This window comes from Pseudophryne corroboree, chromosome 8 (genome assembly GCF_028390025.1).
Source record: "Pseudophryne corroboree isolate aPseCor3 chromosome 8, aPseCor3.hap2, whole genome shotgun sequence".
NCBI lineage: Eukaryota > Metazoa > Chordata > Amphibia > Anura > Myobatrachidae > Pseudophryne > Pseudophryne corroboree.
The window spans coordinates 215207505-215229698 of NC_086451.1; the positions used below are offsets into that span (position 1 = coordinate 215207505).

At 46.0% G+C, this 22194-nt stretch overlaps 1 long non-coding RNA gene across 1 annotated transcript in view; it reads right to left on the minus strand.

Moving 5' to 3' along the window:
* Positions 1 to 4712: 4712 nt before the first annotated feature.
* LOC134948834 (uncharacterized) overlaps positions 4713 to 22194 on the minus strand; it is a 73039-nt gene continuing 55557 nt past the window's right edge. The window contains exon 2 of the long non-coding RNA XR_010183041.1: positions 4713 to 4893. This is a non-coding gene — a long non-coding RNA (uncharacterized LOC134948834). The remainder of the gene's footprint in view (positions 4894 to 22194) is intronic.

The window sequence follows — 22194 nt, forward strand, 5'->3', positions numbered from 1 at the left end:
GTCTGGAACAGAATAACATATTGTCCCATACTACGGGTACCTTGGCAGAGTTGAATCAGGTCAGCGGAAGCTGATGTTGCACGACCAGGCTCGTCAAAGATCCGTCTGAAAGTTGACACGAAGTCTGTGTAGTTGTTAATCAGAGGGTCAGCACGTTCCCACAGAGGAGACACCCAATTCAGAGCAGATCCAGAAAGTAAGGAGATGATGTAGGCAACCTTGGATCTTGGTGTGGGGAAATTATGTGGCAACAACTCAAACTGGATTTCACATTGGTTGAGAAACCCGCGACATAACTTTGGACTGCCATCATACTTGCTCGGCACGGGCAGGTGCAGACGTGACACTGGAGCTGATGCAGTCGGCATAGAGGAACTCACGGCACTGGCAGGTGCTGGAGTAACAGGAACAACAGGAGTGAGGACACTAGGCAGGGATTGCTGTAGTGTATCTATCCGGGAGGACATCCCTTGCAGAAATTGAAACATCTGCTGCTGCGCAGCCTCTTGACCATCCAGACGGGAGACCAGGTTTTGCAAGGCCTCTGACCCCACACTCCGTCCACCATCTGAGTCCATCGATCCTGGACTTACTGTCAGGTCTGGACTTGTCTGTGTCCCCAGAGGGGGCGCTAGTGGGTCAGTGGAGGTAGAAGGGAGAAAACGAGGAGGCTGGATGATGTTTCTGCGCATGGCGCAATGATATTTATTGGCAGATGAAATCAACAGAAATGGCAGCAGAAATAATAATCACAGATGTAAAAATGTCAATCATACAGCGTAATAGCTGAAAGTCTTATGGCAACTGGATGACAGATGATTTGAAGAAATAATAACCGGAAATGTCATAAACAGAAGAACGGGTGCTTGTAAATGGTTCTGGTTTGGAAACCAGTGCAGATAATAAAACAGGGAACTTAGGCAGCAAGGTGTAAGATGACAAACCTGGTAGCAGAGGCAGGAGTCTGACTTCACAGTGCAGGTATTGAAGCACTGGCAGCAGCAAGCTGTATCACAGGTGTTTGGAATGAGACACACCTGGAGTCAGTCTCAACTGCAGGCTGAAGCACACAAGGTGGTGATGAGTGTGAAGCCTGTTTGCAGGTATTGCTGGGCCTTGAAGTTCCACGGAGCTTGTGCAGATAACCAGGAGTACAGGTCTTTAGCCAGAGAGCCAGGAACACAGGAGTAACGGAACAGATCCTTACACATGGGTCGCAGGAGTGACACAAAGTCCAGGATGCCTGCAGACTGATCCTGCAGTCTCTTATATACCCCTTGGTGCACAGGGATTGGGTGAGTGAGAGAAAGTGGGTGCGGCCAAGCACCGGATTGGCCGCTGTATGCTGGCTGTTTGTAGACTGTCATGGCGGCGCCCATGCCGCGGCCTAGCGGGAACGCGGCGCGCTACACGCCCGCTGTCACAGGAGTGTTCCCAGGCCCGTGATGGCGTCCCATGGCAGAGACACAGATGACAGGTGACCGCAAGGAGCCAGGACGGAGTCCGCAGCGGCGGACGGATGTCGGCTTGGTGAGTCGATTCCTGACACCCTGGAGGCAGCTTGGGCACCACAGCATCCGCATCCCCTGCACTCTTGGTAGGCGATCACGGGTGGAGGAGCAGCTGGCCGAAGGAGCCGGGAAGCAATCTTGGGGCCCCCCCTTCTGGAGCACGTGACCCCTTAGCCCCCCCCCCCCTAGTTACGGCTATGTGAACGGAGCCAGCCATTTGAGTTAGGATGAGATTCTTCATCCTTTCAACTGGTATACACTCATCATGATCTCTCTTTCTTCTGTCACCACTTATATCTTTGTCTGTCTGGCTCTACTTTTCCTCCTCTTCTCATGGTCTGCCACACCATTCCCGTTTTGAGCTTCTTCCCCTCTCAGCTATAAAACAGGTCAATATACTGTAATCTACAGTACATGTTGATTACTATAGTCTGTGTTGCTTTCATGCTTATTATCAGTGGCGTACCTATAGTGGGTGCAGTGCACACGGGCCACTGGGTCCAGACGGAGCCCACACAACACACACTGCACCCATTTCTTCTATACTTGCCTCTCTGGCGTCCGTGCAGCCGCGCCATTTTTTCGGAGGCTTGCGCATGTGCTGTAGACTCTGGCACTGTGCCAGAGTCTCTAGTCCTCAGACAGAGCGCTAACAGCGCTGCTGCCAGCTACGAGACGGAGAGGACGTAACCCACACATGGAGACTGCGCACGGGTCCCCTCCTCTCTAGATACGCCCCTGATTATTATATATTCTTTTATGTCATTTTTTTATGACCTTTCAATAAACCTTCATATAAAAAAAAGGGGAAGCTCCTTACTGTGTAATCAGTCCCCCTGTGTGATAGTCTCCATAAGTGTGCAAAGGGGAAGAAGTGCTGTGCTGCCCATAAGAAAGGACAAAGCACTGCAGCAGTTATCACAGAAGAAGTGTGGTTCTCATAATGCAGAAAAAAATCAGACAATGCTGAAGTTCGCTTATTATTCAGCCAGCTTCTTAGTCACTTCTAAATTATGCTAGGTTTTCTTAATTAAGGAACTAATTCTGCATGGAATGTTGCTGCGCCAGCGTTCGCATGCTAATATCCTGTGAAGTGTGTGCACACACAGAATCCGCACTGCACATGCACACTGTGAGATGTAATGGCAGATTGACAGGCAGAGTCGTTTGGGGGCGTGAAGGTGCATCGCGGTGGTGATTAAGGGGCATCGTGGTGGCGTTGGGGGGACACAGCAGCGCAGGCGTGTCCGGACCATTTGCTGGGGGGGCTGCGGCAACTGCATGACGTCACACGCAGGTGCGACTCAAAACATGGCGGGTAGCCGTCTGTCTTAGGGAGAGGGCTACCCTAAATATGCAAAAGCATCGCCACCATGCGATGCTTTCGCATGTGTGCAGGGGGGGCTGGATCTGGCATGCGGGGCGGACTTGTCCGGTGCTGGGCGTCCCCCACATGTCAGTGTAATGGATCGTAGATGTGCGATTTTTGGCACATCTACGATCTATGCTGAATTAGGCCCTAAGTTCAGAAAGTCTTACTTTTAAAAGATTACTTACCCTGTATTACTGGCTTGCTTACCATCTGCCAGAACCCTGCATTGCTGGAGCCTAAAAATTCTCATTTTGCCGCAAACTCTCATTTTAGCGAGCCCACGATCATTTTAACAAGCGTGCACACCTCTGACGCGTGCAAATTAGTTTTTTTTATGTAAATGGAGGGGGCGCATTTTAGAATGTCTATTGAGGGGCATTTTTTACTGTTCGCACTGGGAGCCAAATTATCTAGAAACAGCCCTGGCTGGAGCCACAACCTTTTTGCTATTATCATTATTCCTGGCCTGCGCACTATCTGCCAGAACCCTGCACAGCTGGAGCCACAACCTCTCAGCCATTACTAGTATTCCTGGCTAGCTCACCATCTGCCAGAACCCTGCACAGCTGGAGCCACAACCTCTCAGCCATTACTAGTATTCCTGGCTAGCTCACCATCTGCCAGAACCCTGCACAGCTGGAGCCACAACCTCTCAGCCATTACTAGTATTCCTGGCTAGCTCACCATCTGCCAGAACCCTGCACGGCTGGAACCACAACCTCCCAGCCATTACTAGTATTCCTGGCTAGCTCACCATCTGCCAGAACCCTGCACGGCTGGAGCCACAACCTCTCAGCCATTACTAGTATTCCTGGCTAGCTCACCATCTGCCAGAACCCTGCACGGCTGGAACCACAACCTTTCAGCCATATCTAGTATTTCCTGCAGAACTCTGCATGGCTGGAGCCGCAACCTCTCAGCCCTTACCAGTATTCCGGGCCTGCTCACCATCTCCAAGAACCCTGCATGGCTGGAGCTGCAACCTCTCAGCCATATCCTTAATTCTTGACATGCTCTAGTGAAGGCCTGACTCCTGCATGGTTGGAGCTGCAATTCTTCAGCCAAGCTCTGTGTTGCAAGCATAACTTCCTCTTCATCCAGCTCTCTGTACCATTGAAACTTTGGGGGTAATTCAGACCTGATCGCTGTTCTATGCGCATGCAAGCAGCATTCACACCGCAGCGAACACGACACAAGCGTGCAAATGAACGCCCATTACGTAAGAATGCCCACGAATGTGTAGCAGTGCACAAAAGGGGTGTTTACATTTCTGTGTCACATGGGTGCGGTGCATTCGTATGGCTGTCAAACGCATCGCTAGCAATACGGGACCCATCGTACATGTGTGTTTCATTCGTTAGCTTGCAAATATTCGCACAATGGTGGGGTTTTTTCACATTTCTCTGTCCATTCCTATCTAAATTAATAAAACAATTATCCAAATGAATTGTAATATAATTGAACAATTAAGTGATCAAACTCAAATGAGGAGTTTGTCAACCTAATTGCACAATAATATTCAGCAATTAAGGCAACAAATATATCAGGTTAATATATTTGTTGTCCTATTTGCTCAATACACCCAAAATGTCATAATTTGAAATTCCTGACTGACATACTGTACCTTACACAGTTTAGCATATATGTTTGTTTGTTTGTAAAATGTTAAAATGGGGAGTGATAAAGTAACAATCAGCGCCTAACTGTCATGTCACAGTTAGTAGTTGATTAGCTACTAATTTTTCACTCTTCATTTTATCACTTTACAAGTGATTATACATATCTAGATATATGTTATCTACCTTTTACAGACAACAACACACAAAATGTGTATTATAACGATTTATTTTTATTTATTTTAAATTCAAAATAAATGTGTTTTTTTTAGGGGGAGGATTTATTTAAACATTTTGCCTAAGCAAATAATCTCCTCCAGGAGCCCACGGCAATGCTGTTCCATCCTGGCTACGACTTGCCGCATTTCTGCATTGGGATCTCCAACCGCAGCATCTGTAATGAATGTTTGTAAACAATACTAAATTAATTTCACACATTACGCAATCTTTAAGCAAGACACAAAGCACATTTCAAACGCTCACTGGCTAGGTGAGGGATGGTGATCGTTTGTCCCTCCAGCTGTTGCTGAACTATACATACCAGCATGTCCCGCAATTTGTTTAAAATATGGCCATGGTAAAACTGTAGCAAGCCATGCTGGGATGTGTAGTTCTGCAACATGTGGAGTGCCAAAGGTTCACCATTCCTGGTCTAGGTCCAGGGACAGCAACCTGCGGTTTTCCAGCTGCTGTGGAACTACATATGCAAGCATGTCCTGCCTCAGTGATAGCATGCCTTAATACACAAACTGTGACGGAATGCTTAAATGCTTTTTTGCAACAGTAGCTGCAGGGACACAGTTTGAAAACACATGTTGTTGTATATAAAATTCTGCTTACTCTCCTCCAAGGCCAGCAACTCATCTCCTTCTGGGGCCACAGCTGCCCACTCTACCTCATCTTCACCAACATACAAGGGGGTTGGAGCTTGGATGGGGGAAGGGTTTTGAAAGGGGGTGAGAGGTTGGATGGAGGAAGGGTCTTGAAACAGGGTGGGAGGTTGGATGGAGGAAGGTGTTTGAAAGGGGGTGGGAGGTTGGATGGAGGAAGGTGTTTGAAAGGGGGTGGGAGGTTGGATGGGGGAAGGAGGATCAGATTGAGAAGTTGTGGGAAGGTTGATAAAGCTAACTATTTATCTTATAACACAAGCTATTTACTAATACCTTCAAGCCGTAATGGCCGCTAAACCACGTGCACGTGCTACGCACTCCGTACGCTATTTGCGTACAAAGAACTCGCACGTGGTACGCAAGTTACGTACACACGCTGCGCTGAGTGTACGGAATACACACAGCGAGCGTACACACAGACAGTACTTTTATAAACTTTAAACACAGAATATGCTTATACTGTAAACCTTAGTACTGTAATACTGTAATGATATAACGCTTCTTAACCTTGTTAATATAAAAGCTGCTTGAGCGACTGAGACGCTCAGTATACCCTTAGCAATGTAATGATAAACACACGATACCTTGTAAGGTTCCAAAACCTTTATCTAGATGATTTTAGTATGTAAAAAGGGGAAAACAGTTACAGCTTATACACTACAAAACTAACATTAATACCTAAACAGAATAACTATACATAAATATACAATAGCGGCACAATCGCAAACAATAACATACAAAGAGAAAGAGTAAATGGCTAACACAGGCGGAGAACAAAGATGGTCACAGAGAAACTTACACACGTGGGAATGATCGCTAGCGCAGTCCTGGAAACCAGCTCTCAGTTAGTCAATGATGAAAACCTTGTGGAGAGAAGTGAGTGAGCTGGCCCAGGCTGGCTGCCTTATATACACAACATACAGTACACTACAAAGGGCCCTACAATCTTATTGTTCATTGGACACAGGAATGTCTCTCTGCATTATAACAAAAGGTCATAGGTGGATTTGAACAGGTGGGCTGTGACTATTTCAAACTGCTAAGGTGGGAGGTATCCTCAGGATTCCCGCCGCATGGATAATGAACTACAAATACAGTAAATGTCCATAAACTACTTTTAAACATAACTATATGCAGGAGCGATTAATCTCTTCCTAACCAACACCGGAATATTCCTGATAAAATACTCTTCAGTTAGGTACCAGACACCACTGTTCAACCTGTGTCAGACCCTTCGTATCATGAAAAGAGGAATTCCCAAGTCCCTGAACCATTTACACTAAACATACTTGCAGACATTATTAAAGGGATTATTACCTACAAAACACACTATGTGGGTTAAATATACTATAAACGAGTCGCCCGCTACAAGCTCATAAACTCTACCTTAAATACGCATATACCGTGCGTACTCGCCGGAGCGAGCGTACGCAATTTGCAGACATGTGCATGTACGGCAGACTATATGCACGAGCAGCGGGCATGTGCATGGGGTTAATACAAGGCAATAGTGAATCATGATATTTTTCGACTTTGACAGTCCACCCTTTGGCAGTCATCAATAACTGCCACTTCCTAAACAATTCAAACAGAAAAATATATGTCATCATGTAAATACCTTTTTATGATTGGGTAAAAGGAGGAGAGGAGAAGGTGGGAAAGATGTGACCTAGTGAGATAGTAAAGCATGTGAGTATGAATCCATGTCTGAGGGGTCATGTATCATCGTACGGTGTTCTAAATCAAGCTTCGAGGTATTGCGAAGTATACATTTGAATCCTTCTTATCCCGTATCAAGGGTCTGTGGATGGGCTGTCAAACTCTACCGAGCTCTTTTCGGCTTTTGGTTACAACAAATGGGGTGCACATTAGTTGATACATGAAGGGGGAGAATATGTGGATGCTAATATGTGAGAGTCACCTGTCGACTATGTGGGATACTACCTGGAGGTTGTAGAGATGAGGATAAGAAACAATCGTTATAAATGCAGTCATAAAACTATGTGAGTTTTAATATACAGTCGCCGATTGAGGTCTTGTCTGATGTCTTGTCTGATGTACATGTTGTCTGATGTCTCACGGTGCTTTTGCTGTAAGTGGTGAACAAAAGCTTTTCCAGTGTCCATAGAATTACAGTCTCTAAAGTATTGGGTTTCCAGTAGATAGTTAAAGTCACTAAAAGTATTGGGTGTCTGTGACACAATTCATCAATGGTCTGTATAAAAGAGGTTGTCAAATTCTTCTTCCAAGCGGATGTCTTTGTACCTTGGAGGAAAACAAAGGAGAAACGGGTAAAAGAAACGGACCGTGGAATCACATTTTCATCACAACATTGTCTCTATCGTTGGGTCATAAATTAAATTAGTTGTTATTACAGTGTCCTCGCTCCTCAGACTCATCACTCTGGTACTACGTTTACACTTCGTTAAAGTCCGAACGCATCTAAATATCAGACCAACCAATATGACGACTCCCAGAATACACAAGAGAAATTTCCCAACATCCATGATAATGCCTTGGGCCCATTCTCCTAAACCAGAGAACCAATTTCGTGGGTTCAACCATGACACCCAACCGGTCAGCTCATTACCCACAGCAGCGAGGGTGAGATTATGCCTCCTTCGAAACTCCCACTTCAATTGCAAAATGTCATCCATCTTTTGGTCTATGACCTTGGCCGGGTCCTCAGTGCTGTTTGTAATATACGTGCAGCACTTTACACCATACTGAGTTGCTAGGGTAACACAATACCCGCCTGTCACTGCTGTGAGATAATTGAGAATCATCCTATGCTGAACCAGCTCTGTTTTGTAGGCTTGTAGCTCTCTCCCAGTATACCTGAACGTGTCGTCATACATTTCGGTGATATTGTCTAACAAGTTCGCTAGCGCAGATATATATCTATAATTTATCACTCCTCTGGCGGTACGAGTGATATCTAACGCGAGTAGGAATTGAATCCCGGTGGATTCATGGATCAAATCAGAGGCCGGATACTCTGTCCTCTCTATCAGGTGCCTTTTAACGACGTGCTCGTAATGAGTGTGAGTATAAGGAGCTTGGGCACCGCGGTGAATGTCTTTCATTTTGATATGGGATACAGTCATTACTTCAGGCAGTACTTTTCCAATGTAACACAATCCTTCAGAGTTTGGGGCAAGCCACTTATACGCCTTCCTCCCGCATATGAAATATGCATCATCGGGGAGAACATATGGGACGGAGTATGACATAACCATGTTACAAACTTTCCATGTGAAATCTCCTAACCCTAATTCTCCCATCTGTCTAGTACACGTATCTGGTTGTACGATATGTGCACAGTATCCTGGTGATACTTCTCCAACTCGCATGGTCCTACTTCCTAGAGTATATCTATACCGGAAAAATTTTCCACTGTTGGCTATCTGGCGTATACGCTTTGAATCTATGGGCATTCTATCGGCTCTATGTGAAAATGTCATGGTTTGATTACTCCATGACACTTCCCAATTTCCCGGCTTTCGGGGATTGGAAATGTTAAAGCATAATAAGGACCTATCCACATGATATTGGTGGAGCTTCAAACTAGGAGGACTAGAGATATTAAACCTCTTGTCCACCGGCCTCCCACCACTTAACTCAAGTACCTCTCCTACAGTTAAAGGGAATGGTACTAGTCCTGATTTGCTATGACCTTGAGGTACTTGAGAGCATACCCAACAGTCTGTCTGGTTTAACACTTTACCCACTAAGGAGTGATAGTCACCCAATGGATGCCGGTCCATGTTGATATTAAAACTGGACTGACATTTCTTGATGCACCCATCCTCAACTATATTGTCACAATGCCTACAGATGCAGTTCTCTTCAGCTAACAATCCTTCACAATTCCTTCTATTGTCAATGCTACCAGATCGTTTTCTGATACTCGCCTTTACTCTGTGATTGTGTTGCTCTTGGAAATCTACGCCTCCATCCTGGTCATCAGAACCCATTCCAGACCCTTTCTCGACCTCCATGGTACTCTCACCGAAACAGACTGCTCTGGTCAACAACAGGGTCAACAGGAAAATCCCGATCACAGTCTCTTGGGGTAAGTCCATCTTATAGGAGGAAAAAGAGAAATTTGTAATGGGGGTAGAGAAAATAATTGAGGGGAAAGAAAAATGTTACGATGTCTTCTAGTCCTGTTGTTCTTCTTGCTCTGTCGTCATCTAAAAGGTGCTGTCTCTCAGTCTTCCAAACGAACATTCCGGTGATGCATTATTCTTTCCGACTCAGCGATCTTTCTGTAAGGAGCAAAAAATCTTGCATTACCATTTGTCTAACTGATGTGTGACATACCATCTGTAAAGCATGAGAACATGAGAGAAAAAAAAACTAAAGAGAGAGAGAACAATATATATATGTTACATAAGACACAACCCAAAAAAAAAAAAACATTGTCAGATCTTCCGTTCACCATCAGGCTGTCATTTCAACATGTCCATTGGTATCTTTGCACAGTCTCCCCCACCAGTATTTCCACACTCCACCCTTTTGTGTCTGGCCAGGACACAACGATGCTGGTAGGACATACTGGGGTTGGGTATATCTCTGAAAAGACCAAGTAGTCATGTGACGTTGGAGCTGTCGTGGTGAACGTCAGAGATGGGAAAAATAAACATTTACAGATAAATTACAAAGCTTACCCGGCCGTCCCTGTGTTTACAAGGAATGACCTCCCAATTACATTGACTAACCTCAGGCTAACTATCAAGGTTAATGACCAACTTTCCTGATCATAAATTATAGGTGTAGCTCAAAATTTTACATATGTGGTACCCGATTACAATTTCATTTTTCATGTCGTTGCCTAGGGGGTTTATATGACTTTTGTATATCTCTCAATCTACAATCTCTTACAAAATGTCCCTTTTTGTGACAGTTATAACAAGTTAACACATTTGAATTACTCACAGGGGTTTGGGGCTTAAGCTGGTGTGGCTTCGTTGTCAGGGCTTGTCTACTGATTGTCATTTGCTTACTGCTCTGTGACTCCAGGTGTCTTTTGATGTTCCATTCATGGTCAATAGCAGACTCTCTCAAAACAGCCACCGAGATACCTCTCCAGTTAGGTAGAGAGGTTTGTACCCTTGTTCTCAACACTTCCTTTAAACCATCCATTAATACCTTAACCGCTATCTCTCTATGCTGTGCATGATATATAACACCGTACTTACCTGTGGACACGACCTCACATGACTCTCCGTTAGGAGGTTTGACTACTGCCTTTACCGATTGGGTCGCGTCCACCTGGATGTCTTGTATGATGGCTGCTGGAAAAGGTGCCGACATCGTGCTGGGCTCACTTTCTTGCTTGTAATCCTGAGGGAAGTTTAACATGGAGTGCAACTTGCACGGGTTAGAATTTGTACATTTATCAGTTTTCCTTCTATCATTATTACATTTGTTACAATTATTCTTATCATTAATAATACAGTTGCTAAGTGCACAATTATCATATACCAGTGTGTCATTCTCTGCAGCCATTTGTTCTCCTGTTGCCATAACTGTCTTACCAAAGTGAGAGTCAGCTGTGTAAGCTAATCCTCCTTGTATCTCACCTTCCCGTTGCCATAACTGTAAACAATCATAATGCCTAATCCTCTGTTTTGCAGATGTTATTAGACATATCCTTTTCTTTAAATTTTGTAACACCTCAGGACTAAAACTGCCTACTCTTAGGGACTTTTCCCCGTTATGCACAGTCACTCTTTCCCATTCATTGAAAACCTCTGTGTGTGATTCATTTCGGACCTCCTGGTCTGTATCACACTTTATATACCTTGCCGACCTTATGGGCCGGTTTACTAAATCAACCTGAGCCAGGGTTGATCACCCCCTACCTGAACAACTGGCCCCCATCTTTGCAGGTGTTGCTTTCACTACCTCTGACCTTCAAATCAGGGTTTTCAGCGAACCCTTACAAAAACCAAGTTGTCCGGGGTAGGCCTTCACATACTCGCCCACGTCGACCAATATGCCCACACGCTGCCTTAGCGCTGGCGTACTAAACCTAGGGCCCCTGCAACCTGAACCTTTATTTACTGGAACGTGTGGGTGTGATCCGCAGAGCACTTACCCTTCCCAGTAAATATCAGTTGCTGGAGAATTCCTGAGTGATCAGCAAACCTCCCTTAAAATAAAAAAAATTACACAAATCACGTTAGAATGTACAAATAGCGTTTATGACCCCACTAGCGTACGCAAATGGTACTGGGTCAAGTTACAAACTAATGCACACAATTACATGCGGTACAGTCGCACTGTGTATAAATAACTATTATTTATATGCCTTACGACCAGCGGAATCGATAATTGCGGCTGCGAATTCCTTTCAGCTTGAGCTTGATGGCCTATATGGGTATTGCACCAACCCTCCCGGAGTTGTGCCTCTTGACTCTATCTCTAGCGGACTTCCTAGTCTGCTGTACCTGGACCTCCTGGTCTGTATCTCTGGACCTCCTGGTCTGTGTCTACAGTAGACCTCCTAATCTGCTATACTCTAATGCTCTTATTACAAGACTAACAAGGGATGCCTCCCAAGCCACCACGTGCTATCACTCGCACGGATGTACCTCTCGATTTCCTAGGTTCCAACCAAAATGAGAAACTTGTATATATGCACACACTCTTTCACCTCATATGCTCTTTACTTTCTTTTCTGTACAGAAAATTCCTTTCATGCAGTAACACAGGCTAGTCCCAGAGGAGTTGCAACTAGAGAAGGATTTAAAATTTTGGACACTGAGATTAACTTGCGCTATTATCGCGTTGCCTCCGTATCGCCTACTAAAACAATACTATCGTGTGATTTGTATTAAGTGGGCGTACCCATACGCTCCGTTGCATAATATCCGCTACGTGTATCGACCTTTGCGTCGCGTACGCTTGTCCCGCCCTTTGTTAGGGACACGTGTACATAGGCCAGACACGTCCACAGTAACACAAGTAACACGTTTCTATCAATGCAAATGATATTTAACTGTAATCATTTACCGAGCACCACACAGATTTCCCTTGTATCTTAGGCAAGGCCGTGTGTGTGTTTTTACAAATTACTCCCTTACGTATTAATTTTACTTTTAACTACCAATAGCAACAAATCTTTCTCAGCACGTTATCAATGATAAATGGCAAACAGGAAAGTGAGATATGTGAACACAAATGAAAAAATGCAGGTGTGTGCGTGTATTTCGTACGCAATGTGTATCAAACAGAAATAAACAGTTTTAAAAGACAATAGCGTACTGTTCTTACCTTCCAGTTCCGGATTCCACCAGCACTCCTACAACTAAGCGAAGCAGACGCTTATCTGATCAGCACTACCGTATCCCCAACCACCAACACGGATACAAAGGGATACTACCTTCCTGCCCTTTGCTGACAGATAAAGTCTGCTTGTGTTCGCTAGTGCGGATATGTGGAGGACGGACGAGCCCTCAATTGATAAAGCTAACTATTTATCTTATAACACAAGCTATTTACTAATACCTTCAAGCCGTAATGGCCGCTAAACCACGTGCACGTCGCACGTGGTACGCAAGTTACGTACACACGCTGCGCTGAGTGTACGGAATACACACAGCGAGCGTACAAACAGACAGTACTTTTATAAACTTTAAACACAGAATATGCTTATACTGTAAACCTTAGTACTGTAATACTGTAATGATATAACGCTTCTTAACCTTGTTAATATAAAAGCTGCTTGAGTGACTGAGACGCTCAGTATACCCTTAGCAATGTAATGATAAACACACAATACCTTGTAAGGTTCCAAAACCTTTATCTAGATGATTTTAGTATGTAAAAAGGGGAAAACAGTTACAGCTTATACACTACAAAACTAACATTAATACCTAAACAGAATAACTATACATAAATATACAATAGCGGCACAATCGCAAACAATAACATACAAAGAGAAAGAGTAAATGGCTAACACAGGCGGAGAACAAAGATGGTCACAGAGAAACTTACACACGTGGGAATGATCGCTAGCGCAGTCCTGGAAACCAGCTCTCAGTTAGTCAATGATGAAAACCTTGTGGAGAGAAGTGAGTGAGCTGGCCCAGGCTGGCTGCCTTATATACACAACATACAGTACACTACAAAGGGCCCTACAATCTTATTGTTCATTGGACACAGGAATGTCTCTCTGCATTATAACAAAAGGTCATAGGTGGATTTGAACAGGTGGGCTGTGACTATTTCAAACTGCTAAGGTGGGAGGTATCCTCAGGATTGTGAACTGCAAATACAGTAAATGTCCATAAACTACTTTTAAACATAACTATACGCAGGAGCGATTAATCTCTTCCTAACCAACATAAACGAGTCACCCGCTACAAACTCATAAACTCTACCGTAAATACGCATATACCGCGCGTACTCGCCGGAGCGAGCGTACGCAATTTGCGGACATGTGCACGTACGGCAGACTATATGCACGAGCAGCGGGCATGTGCATGGGGTTAATACAAGGCAATAGTGAATCATGATATTTTTCGACTTTGACAAGGTCAAGGGTGTTTACAGTTTGAGTGGGTGAGGGTGGTTGAGAATGGAGGAGGAGGAGGAGGATGATGAAGATTGATGCGGTTCGGGTGGTTGAGAATGGGAGGAGGAGGAGGATGAAGTTTGATGGGGGAGGGGGTAATGTTAAAATAGGATTTTAATCACCTACCGGTAAAACCTTTTCTCGTAGTCCGTAGAGGATACTGAGGTCCACATTAGTACCATGGGGTATAGATGGGTCCACTAGGAGCCATGGGCACTGTTATGATTCCAATACTCTGGTCTGGGGAGATCTTATAGCAAGGACCTGAGTACTGGAACGTAATGCTGGGAAAGAGTGGGAGCGGGAATAGCCCCTGGCGCCCTATCTACGTTGTCTCGCCCGTGCTGTCAGAACTCTCTTGCGAGACTATGGTTGCTTGAGCCCATGGCAGCCGCGTTTGAAGGGCGGATTACGTCTGCCCAACTCCGATGCCCCCTCAGGTCTTAATGGGAGACAAAGAGAGATCCGAGACAGGATGATAACAAGGGACCCTCTAACTAAACAACAAAGCCAGGGGCTACAAACTAACCTAAAACTAGAGTATGTGCGGAAAACCGCCAGGGAAAAGGACAACCAAAATACCCACTTGTCCACTCTCCTACCCGGCACCGCCGAGTTCCGGAGGGGACTGTGGAAGCGGAAACCTCCGCAAATGCTCCAAAACAGAATACAAAATGAAGCGACCTAGGCCGCAGCACGTGGCAGAGCCGCCACTCACGAAACCACACGAGATCCTCTAGCGACTGTTGCGGGTAAATGAGGACCAGAAGACTCATTGGGATGAGATGACAAACACCAAGATTCAGAGACTCTGAGGACAGGAATGACCGGACACAGCAGAACTGGAACAGACGTTCAGCAAACCAAAGCAGCATGCAGGAAGCTATAACCGGCGTCTGTGTGAGGCACTGAGAAGGCTTAAAACTTTGAATCCTCCAATCAGGGTTTCAGAGCCTGATTAACATAAATGTCGTGCAGCTGCCTTGCTGCACAACCAGAAAACATGTGTCTTAAATTAACTGATCGACCCTGCAACGGGGAATGCGGTCCGCCCGTGGCGTCCCCGTTGCTAGGGTCCTGGCGGCTCGGCGCGCCTGGCGTCCTAGCGTTGCTAGGGAGCCGGCGGCTCAGCGCGCACGGCATCCCTAGTTGCTAGGCGCCGGGCCACGAAGAGAACTCGGACCGCGGCGCCTAACAGTACCCCCCCTTGAGGAGGGGAGGGGTCAATGAACCCCTAAAGCCTGGTTTCTGAGGAAATTCCAGAAAAAATTATCTCTTGAGTCTAGGGGCATGAAGATCCTTATCCAGGACCCAAGACCTTTCCTCCGGACCATAGCCTTTCCAGTGAACCAAAAAATAAAGCCGGCCCCGAGACATTTTAGAATTAAGAACCTTCTCTACCAAGAACTTCTGTTGTCCCTGTACATCCACTGGAGATCTACCCTGAGAGGTCCTCCGAGAAAATCTACTGGAAGAAACATATTGTTTCAACAGGGAACAGTGAAAGGTATTTCCAACTCTGAGAGATCTTGGTAAACGTAGCCGAAAGGCAACTGGGTTGACATTCTTAATGATAAGAAACGGTCCAATAAATTTGGGTCCCAGTCTAGCCGAGGATTGTCGAAGCTTGATGTTGCGAGTTGACAACCACACCTTATCTCCCACCTTAAAAGTGCAAGGACGTCGGAGCCTATCAGAAATGTTCTTTTCTCGGAAGGCCGCTTTTCTGAGAGCAAGGTGCACTTTTCTCCAAATTGCTCTGAGATGGGAGGTTAAGGTCAGCGAGGAGACTGGAGAATGATGAAAAAAAGAATTGGCTCTAGGGTGAAAACCAAAAACTGAAAAGAATGGAGACTCTTTGGTGGAGGAATGACAAGAGTTATTATAAGAAAATTCAGCCAAAGGGAGAAACTCGGACCAATCATTCTGGAGTTTGGCCGAATACAAACGTAAATACTGTTTTAATGACTGGTTGACTCGTTCGGTTTGCCCGTTAGACTGTGGGTGGTAACCAGATGTTAAAGACAGTTTCATCTTCAATGAGGCACAAAAACCTTTCCAGAATCGTGCGATGAATTGTGGACCCCGATCAGAAACGATATCAGTGGGCAAACCATGAAGCCTGAACACATGGCGGAGGAACAAAACTGCCAACCCTTGAGCAGAAGGCAATCGGGGAAGAGCAATAAAATGAGCCATTTTACTAAAACGGTCCACTACCACCCAAATGACTCGGAATCCGGCTGAAAGGGGAAGGTCAACCACGAAATCCATGGAAATATGAGACCATGGCCTGAGAGGAACAGTTAAAGGCATGAGTTGCCCAATAGGCAACGAACGAGGAACCTTATGCTGTGCACAAATCTGACCGGAATGGACGAATTCCTTAACGTCTTTAGAAAGACTAGGCCACCACACTGAGCGAGAGACTAACTCCAAGGTCTTAGTGATACCCGGATGCCCTGAGACTTTGTTGTCATGAAACTCAGTTAAAACAGTGCCTCTCAAAAATTCAGGGACATAAAGACGACCAGCAGGAGTAAGTCTAGGAGCTTGGTGTTGAAGCTGGTTTAACTGAGTAAATACATCCTGTGTGAGGCCTGCCCGGATGACCGACGATGGAACTATGGGGGTAACAACAGGATTGCTATTGTGAACTGGAAGAAAGCTACGTGACAGGGCATCAGCTTTCGTATTCTTGGAACCAGGCCTGAAGGTGATTATAAACCTGAAACAAGTAAAAAATAATGCCCAACGTGCCTGCCGAGCATTAAGCCGTTTAGCTGATTCAATATATTGCAGGTTCTTATGGTCAGTAAAAACTGAAATAGTATGTCTAGCTCCCTCCAGCCAATGCCTCCATTCCTCGAAAGCCCATTTTACTGCCAGTAACTCCCGATTACCAACGTCATAGTTGGATTCAGCAGAGGAGAATTTCCTGGACATGAAGGCACAAGGATGTAACTCCAGAGACTCCGGATCTTCCTGAGAAAGGATAGCCCCCACTCCAACCTCTGAGGCATCAACCTCCACAATAAAGGGCAGTTCCGGATTAGGATGTCTGAGAACAGGAGCCGAGACAAAGGCTTGTTTCAAGGCCCGGAAGGACAACTCAGCTTCATGCGACCAATTGGAGGGATCCGCTCCTTTTTTAGTCAGAGCTACTATGGAGCGACCAGGTCAGAAAAAGTATGAATGAACCGCCTATAATAATTCGCAAACCCTAAAAAGCACTGAATTGCTTTTAAATTAGTGGGTTGCGCCCAATTAAGGATGGCCTGGAGCTTCTTCGGTTCCATAGAAAATCCCTGGGGAGAAATTATGTACCCTAAAAAAGATACCTCTGTGATGTGAAAATCACACTTCTCCAGCTTGGCATATAAATGATTCTCACGTAACTTTTGAAGAACCAGACGCACCTGGGTAACATGTTGTTCCATCGACTTAGAATATATCAAGATGTCGTCTAAATAAACGACCACGAATTTCCCTAGGAAGTCACGGAGAACATCGTTAATGAGGTCTTGAAAAACCGCCGGAGCATTTGACAGGCCGAACGGCATCACCAGGTATTCATAGTGACCCGATTGAGTGCTGAAAGCCGTCTTCCACTCATCCCCAGATTTAATTCAGATGAGGTTGTAAGCTCCCCTAAGGTCAATTTTAGAGAAAATCATGGCGGAACGTAACTGATCAAAGAGTACAGAAATTAACGGCAAAGGATAGGTGTTTTTAACAGAGATCTTATTCAGTGCCCTAAAATCAATGCATGGTCTAAGCGAGTCATCTTTTTTCTCCACAAAGAAAAAAACAGCACTTAAGGGAGATTTTGATGGTCTAATAAATCCCTTCTTTAGGCTTTCCTGAATATAATTATTCATGGCCGTGGTTTCTGTCCCGGACAAGGCATATAATCTCCCCTTAGGCAAAGTGGCACCTGGAACTAGTTCAATTGCACAATCATAGGACCGATGGGGAGGCAGAATGTCCGCATTGCCTTTGGAAAACACATCGGCAAAATCCTGGTATTCCACAGGAATGAGCTCTGGGACGACTGCTGCAACCCTGACTGGATAAGAAATACATTCTTTAGCACAAAAAGAACCCCATTGGGAAATCTCCCCGGACCGCCAATCAATGGTGGGATTATGAAAGGCAAGCCAAGGGTGACCCAAAACTACAGGAACTGCCGGGCAATATGTAAGGTAGAATTCTATATCTTCAGAATGTAAGGCTCCTACTGTAAGTACTACTGGAGGTGTACGGTGAGTAATTACCCCGTTGGAAAGCGGACCCCCATCTAAGCCGTGCATGGTGATACAGCTATCTAACGGTAAATGTGGAATGCCTTAGGCCTTAGCCCAAGTTAAATCCATAAAGTTTCCTGCAGCTCCACGGTCGACAAAGGCCGCCACTAATGAACTGAGGCTGCCAAAGGAAACCTTAACAGGGACTAATAGAGAGTTGTTTGAGGAGATAAGCTGCAGACCTAAGTGAACCCCCTCACAATTCACCTGGTCAGAGCATTTCCCGACTTGTTCGGGCAGTTACGAGCAAAATGTCCCTTACCACCACAGTACAAACAAAGACCGGAATTTTGTCTTCTGGTTCTTTCCTCAGGAGACATCCGGGAGAGACCCATCTGCATGGGCTCCTCGACGTCCTCTGGGAAGGTATAAACACAAGGACTAGGCCTTACAGTTGTTCATCTTTCAGCCCTCCGCTCTCGGAGACGGCGATCAATTTTTATAGCAAGCTCCATGAGTTTATCGAGAGTCTCAGGAGCGGGGTACTGGAGGAGACTGTCTTTAATGAAATCAGATAAACCAAGGCGAAACTGACTGCGCAGGGCCGGGTCATTCCAGCCACAGTCGTTCGACCAACGGCGAAACTCGGTACAATAAACCTCCGCTGGATTTCTACCTTGTTTGAGAGCGCGCAGATGACTCTCAGCTGACGCCTCTCTATCTGGGTCATCATACAAGAGCCCTAATGACTTAAAAAAGGCGTCTACAGATAACAATGCAGGCTCCTCAGCTTTTAAACCAAACGCCCAGGTCTGAGGATCACCCTGGAGTTATGAAATAATAATCCCAACCCGCTGGGATTCAGTACCAGAGGATGCAGGTCTTAAACGAAAATATAGCTTACAAGCTTCTTTAAAATTAAAAAAATCCTTTCTGTCACCGGAAAAACGGTCGGGTAAATGCATCTTTGGTTCTGGGACTACCCTTGGGGAGGCTCGCAAAAGATCTTCCTGCGATCTCACCCGAAGAGAAAGATCCTGAACCATCTGAGTAAGTTCTTGCATCTGGTTGACTAAGAGCTGACCGGGATTTGGTCCTAAACCTGTCGGATTCATGAGGCCAATAAACTCACAAAAACAGAATGAGAAAAAAAATTAAACCCCCTTTAATTTTAAGTTTTGTGGGCCGGTTATAATGTTATGATTCCAATACTCTGGTCTGGGGAGATCTTATAGCAAGGACCTGAGTACTGGAACGTAATGCTGGGAAAGAGAGTGGGAACGGGAATAGCCCCTGGCGCCCTATCTCCGTTGTCTCGCCCGTGCTGTCAGAACTCTCTTGCGAGACTATGGTTGCTTGAGCCCATGGCAGCTGCGTTTGAAGGGCGGATTACGTCTGCCCAACTCCGATGCCCCCTCAGGTCTTAATGGGAGACAAAGAGAGATCCGAGACAGGGTGATAACAAGGGACCCTCCAACTAAACAACAAAGCCAGGGGCTACAAACTAACCTAAAACTAGAGTATGTGCGGAAAACCGCCAGGGAAAAGGACAACCAAAATACCCACTTGTCCACCGCCGAGTTCCGGAGAGAACTGTGGAAACGGAAACCTCCGCAAATGCTCCAAAACAGAATAAAAAATGAAGCGGCCTAGGCCGCAGCACGCGGCAGAGCCGCCACTCACGAAACCACACAAGATCCTCTAGCGACTGTTGTGGGTAAATGAGGACCAGAAGACTCCTTGGGATGAGATGACAAACACCAAGATTCAGAGACTCTGAGGACAGGAATGACCGGACACAGCAGAACTGGAACAGACGTTCAGCAAACCAAAGCAGCATGCAGGAAGCTATAACCGGCGTCTGTATGAGGCACTGAGAAGGCTTAAAACCTTGAATCCTCCAATCAGGGTTTCAGAGCCTGATTAACATAAATGTCGTGCAGCTGCCTTGCTGCACGACCAGAAAACATGTGTCTTAAATTAACTGATCGACCCTGCAACGGGGAACGCGGTCCGCCCGTGGCGTCCCCATTGCTAGGGTCCTGGCGGCTCGGCGCGCCCGGCGTCCTAGCGTTGCTAGGGAGCCGGCGGCTCAGCGCGAACGGCGTCCTAGCGTCGCTAGGGACCCGGCGGCTCAGCACGCTCGGCGTCCCTAGTTGCTAGGCGCCGGGCCGCGAAGAGAACTCGGACCGCGGCGCCTAACAGGCACTTTAAGAAATTGATAGTGTGGGCTGGCTCCTCCCTCTATGCCCCTCCTACCAGACTCAGTCTAGGAAACTGTGCCCGAGGAGACAGACATACTATGAGAGAAGGATAGATAAGGATAGTGGTGAAATTCCAAACCAGCACACACACAAGAGGAAAGCCAAGCTAACCAAACTTGAAACAGGAACAGCAACAGCTGAACCAACATTACTTAACCAAGTAACAGTGCAGGAAGAACAAAGCACTGGGCGGGTGCCCAGTATCCTCTACGGACTACGAGAAAAGGATTTACCGGTAGGTAATTAAAATCCTATTTTCTCTTACGTCCTAGAGTATACTGGGGTCCACATTAGTACCATGGGGATGTACCAAAGCTCCCAAACCGGGTGGGAGACTGCTGAGGTTCCTGCAGAACTGATTGGCCTCTGAGGACCTTCAGTTTGGTCAAAGTATTGAACTTGTAGAACTTGGCAAACATGTTCGAACCTGACCAAGTAGCTGCTCGGCAGAGCTGTAAAGCCGAGACACCCCGGGTAGCCACCCAGGAAGAACCCTCCAACCTAGTAGAGTGGGCCTGTACAGATATTGGACACGGTAAACTTGCCGTGGAATAAGCATGCTGGGTAGTGAGTCTGATCCAGCGTGCAATTGTCTGCTTTGAAGCAGGACACCCAATCTTATTGGGATCATAAAGAACAAACAGCGAGTCCGTCTTTCTGTGACATGCTGTTCTTTTCACATACAGAAAGCCCTCATAACATCCAAAGACTGAAGTAGCAGAGGTGTCGGTGACAACCGGAACCACAATGGGTTGGTTGATGAGAAATGCGGACACCTTAGGAAAAAATTGCTGACGAGTTCTGAGTTCAGCTCTGTCCTCATGGAAAAGTAAATAGGGACTTTTGTGAGACAAAGCCCCCAGCTCCGACACACGTCTTGCTGAAGCCAAGGCCAACAGTGTGACGGTCTTCCACGTAAGATATTTTATGTCCACCTCCTGTAACGGTTCACACCAGTCCGATTGAAGGAACTGCAGCACCACATTGAAATCTCCGGGTGCCATGGAAGGAACAAAGGGAGATTGGATGTGCAGAACACCTTTCAAGAATGTCTGGACCTCAGGGAGAGAAGCCAAGTGTTTCTTAAAGAAAATGGACAAGACCGAAACCTGGACTTTTATGGAGTCCAGACGCAGGCCCACATCCACGCCTGGATGCAGAAAAGGAAGGAAACGCCCCAGATGAAACTCCACCGCAGAATAATATCTGCTCTCACACCAAGAGACGTATTTCTTCCAAATACGATAGTAATGGTTTAATGCTTAGACGTTACCACCTTCCTGGCTTGGATTATTGTCGGAATAACCTTGTTAGGGATCCTTCTCCTGGCTAGAATCAGCCATTCAACTTAAGTCCTGATAGACGAAAGGGCCCTGTTGAAGAAGATCCTCGTGAAGAGGTAGAGGCTACGGATCTTCAATGAGCATCTCCAGAAGATCCGCGTACCAGGCCCTTCCTGGCCAGTCCAGAGCAATGAGTATTGCTTGAACTTTGTCCCTTTTTATTCGTTTTAGAATTCTTGGGATCAGAGGAAGTAGAGGAAACACGTACACCATCTGATAGACCCATGGAGTTGTCAGGGCGTCTATCACCACCGGCTATGGGTCTCTCGATCTGGAACAATACCGCCTGAGCTTCTTGTTGAGACGAGAGGCCATCATGTCAATCTGTGGATATCCCATCGACTTGTCAAGCACCTGAATACTT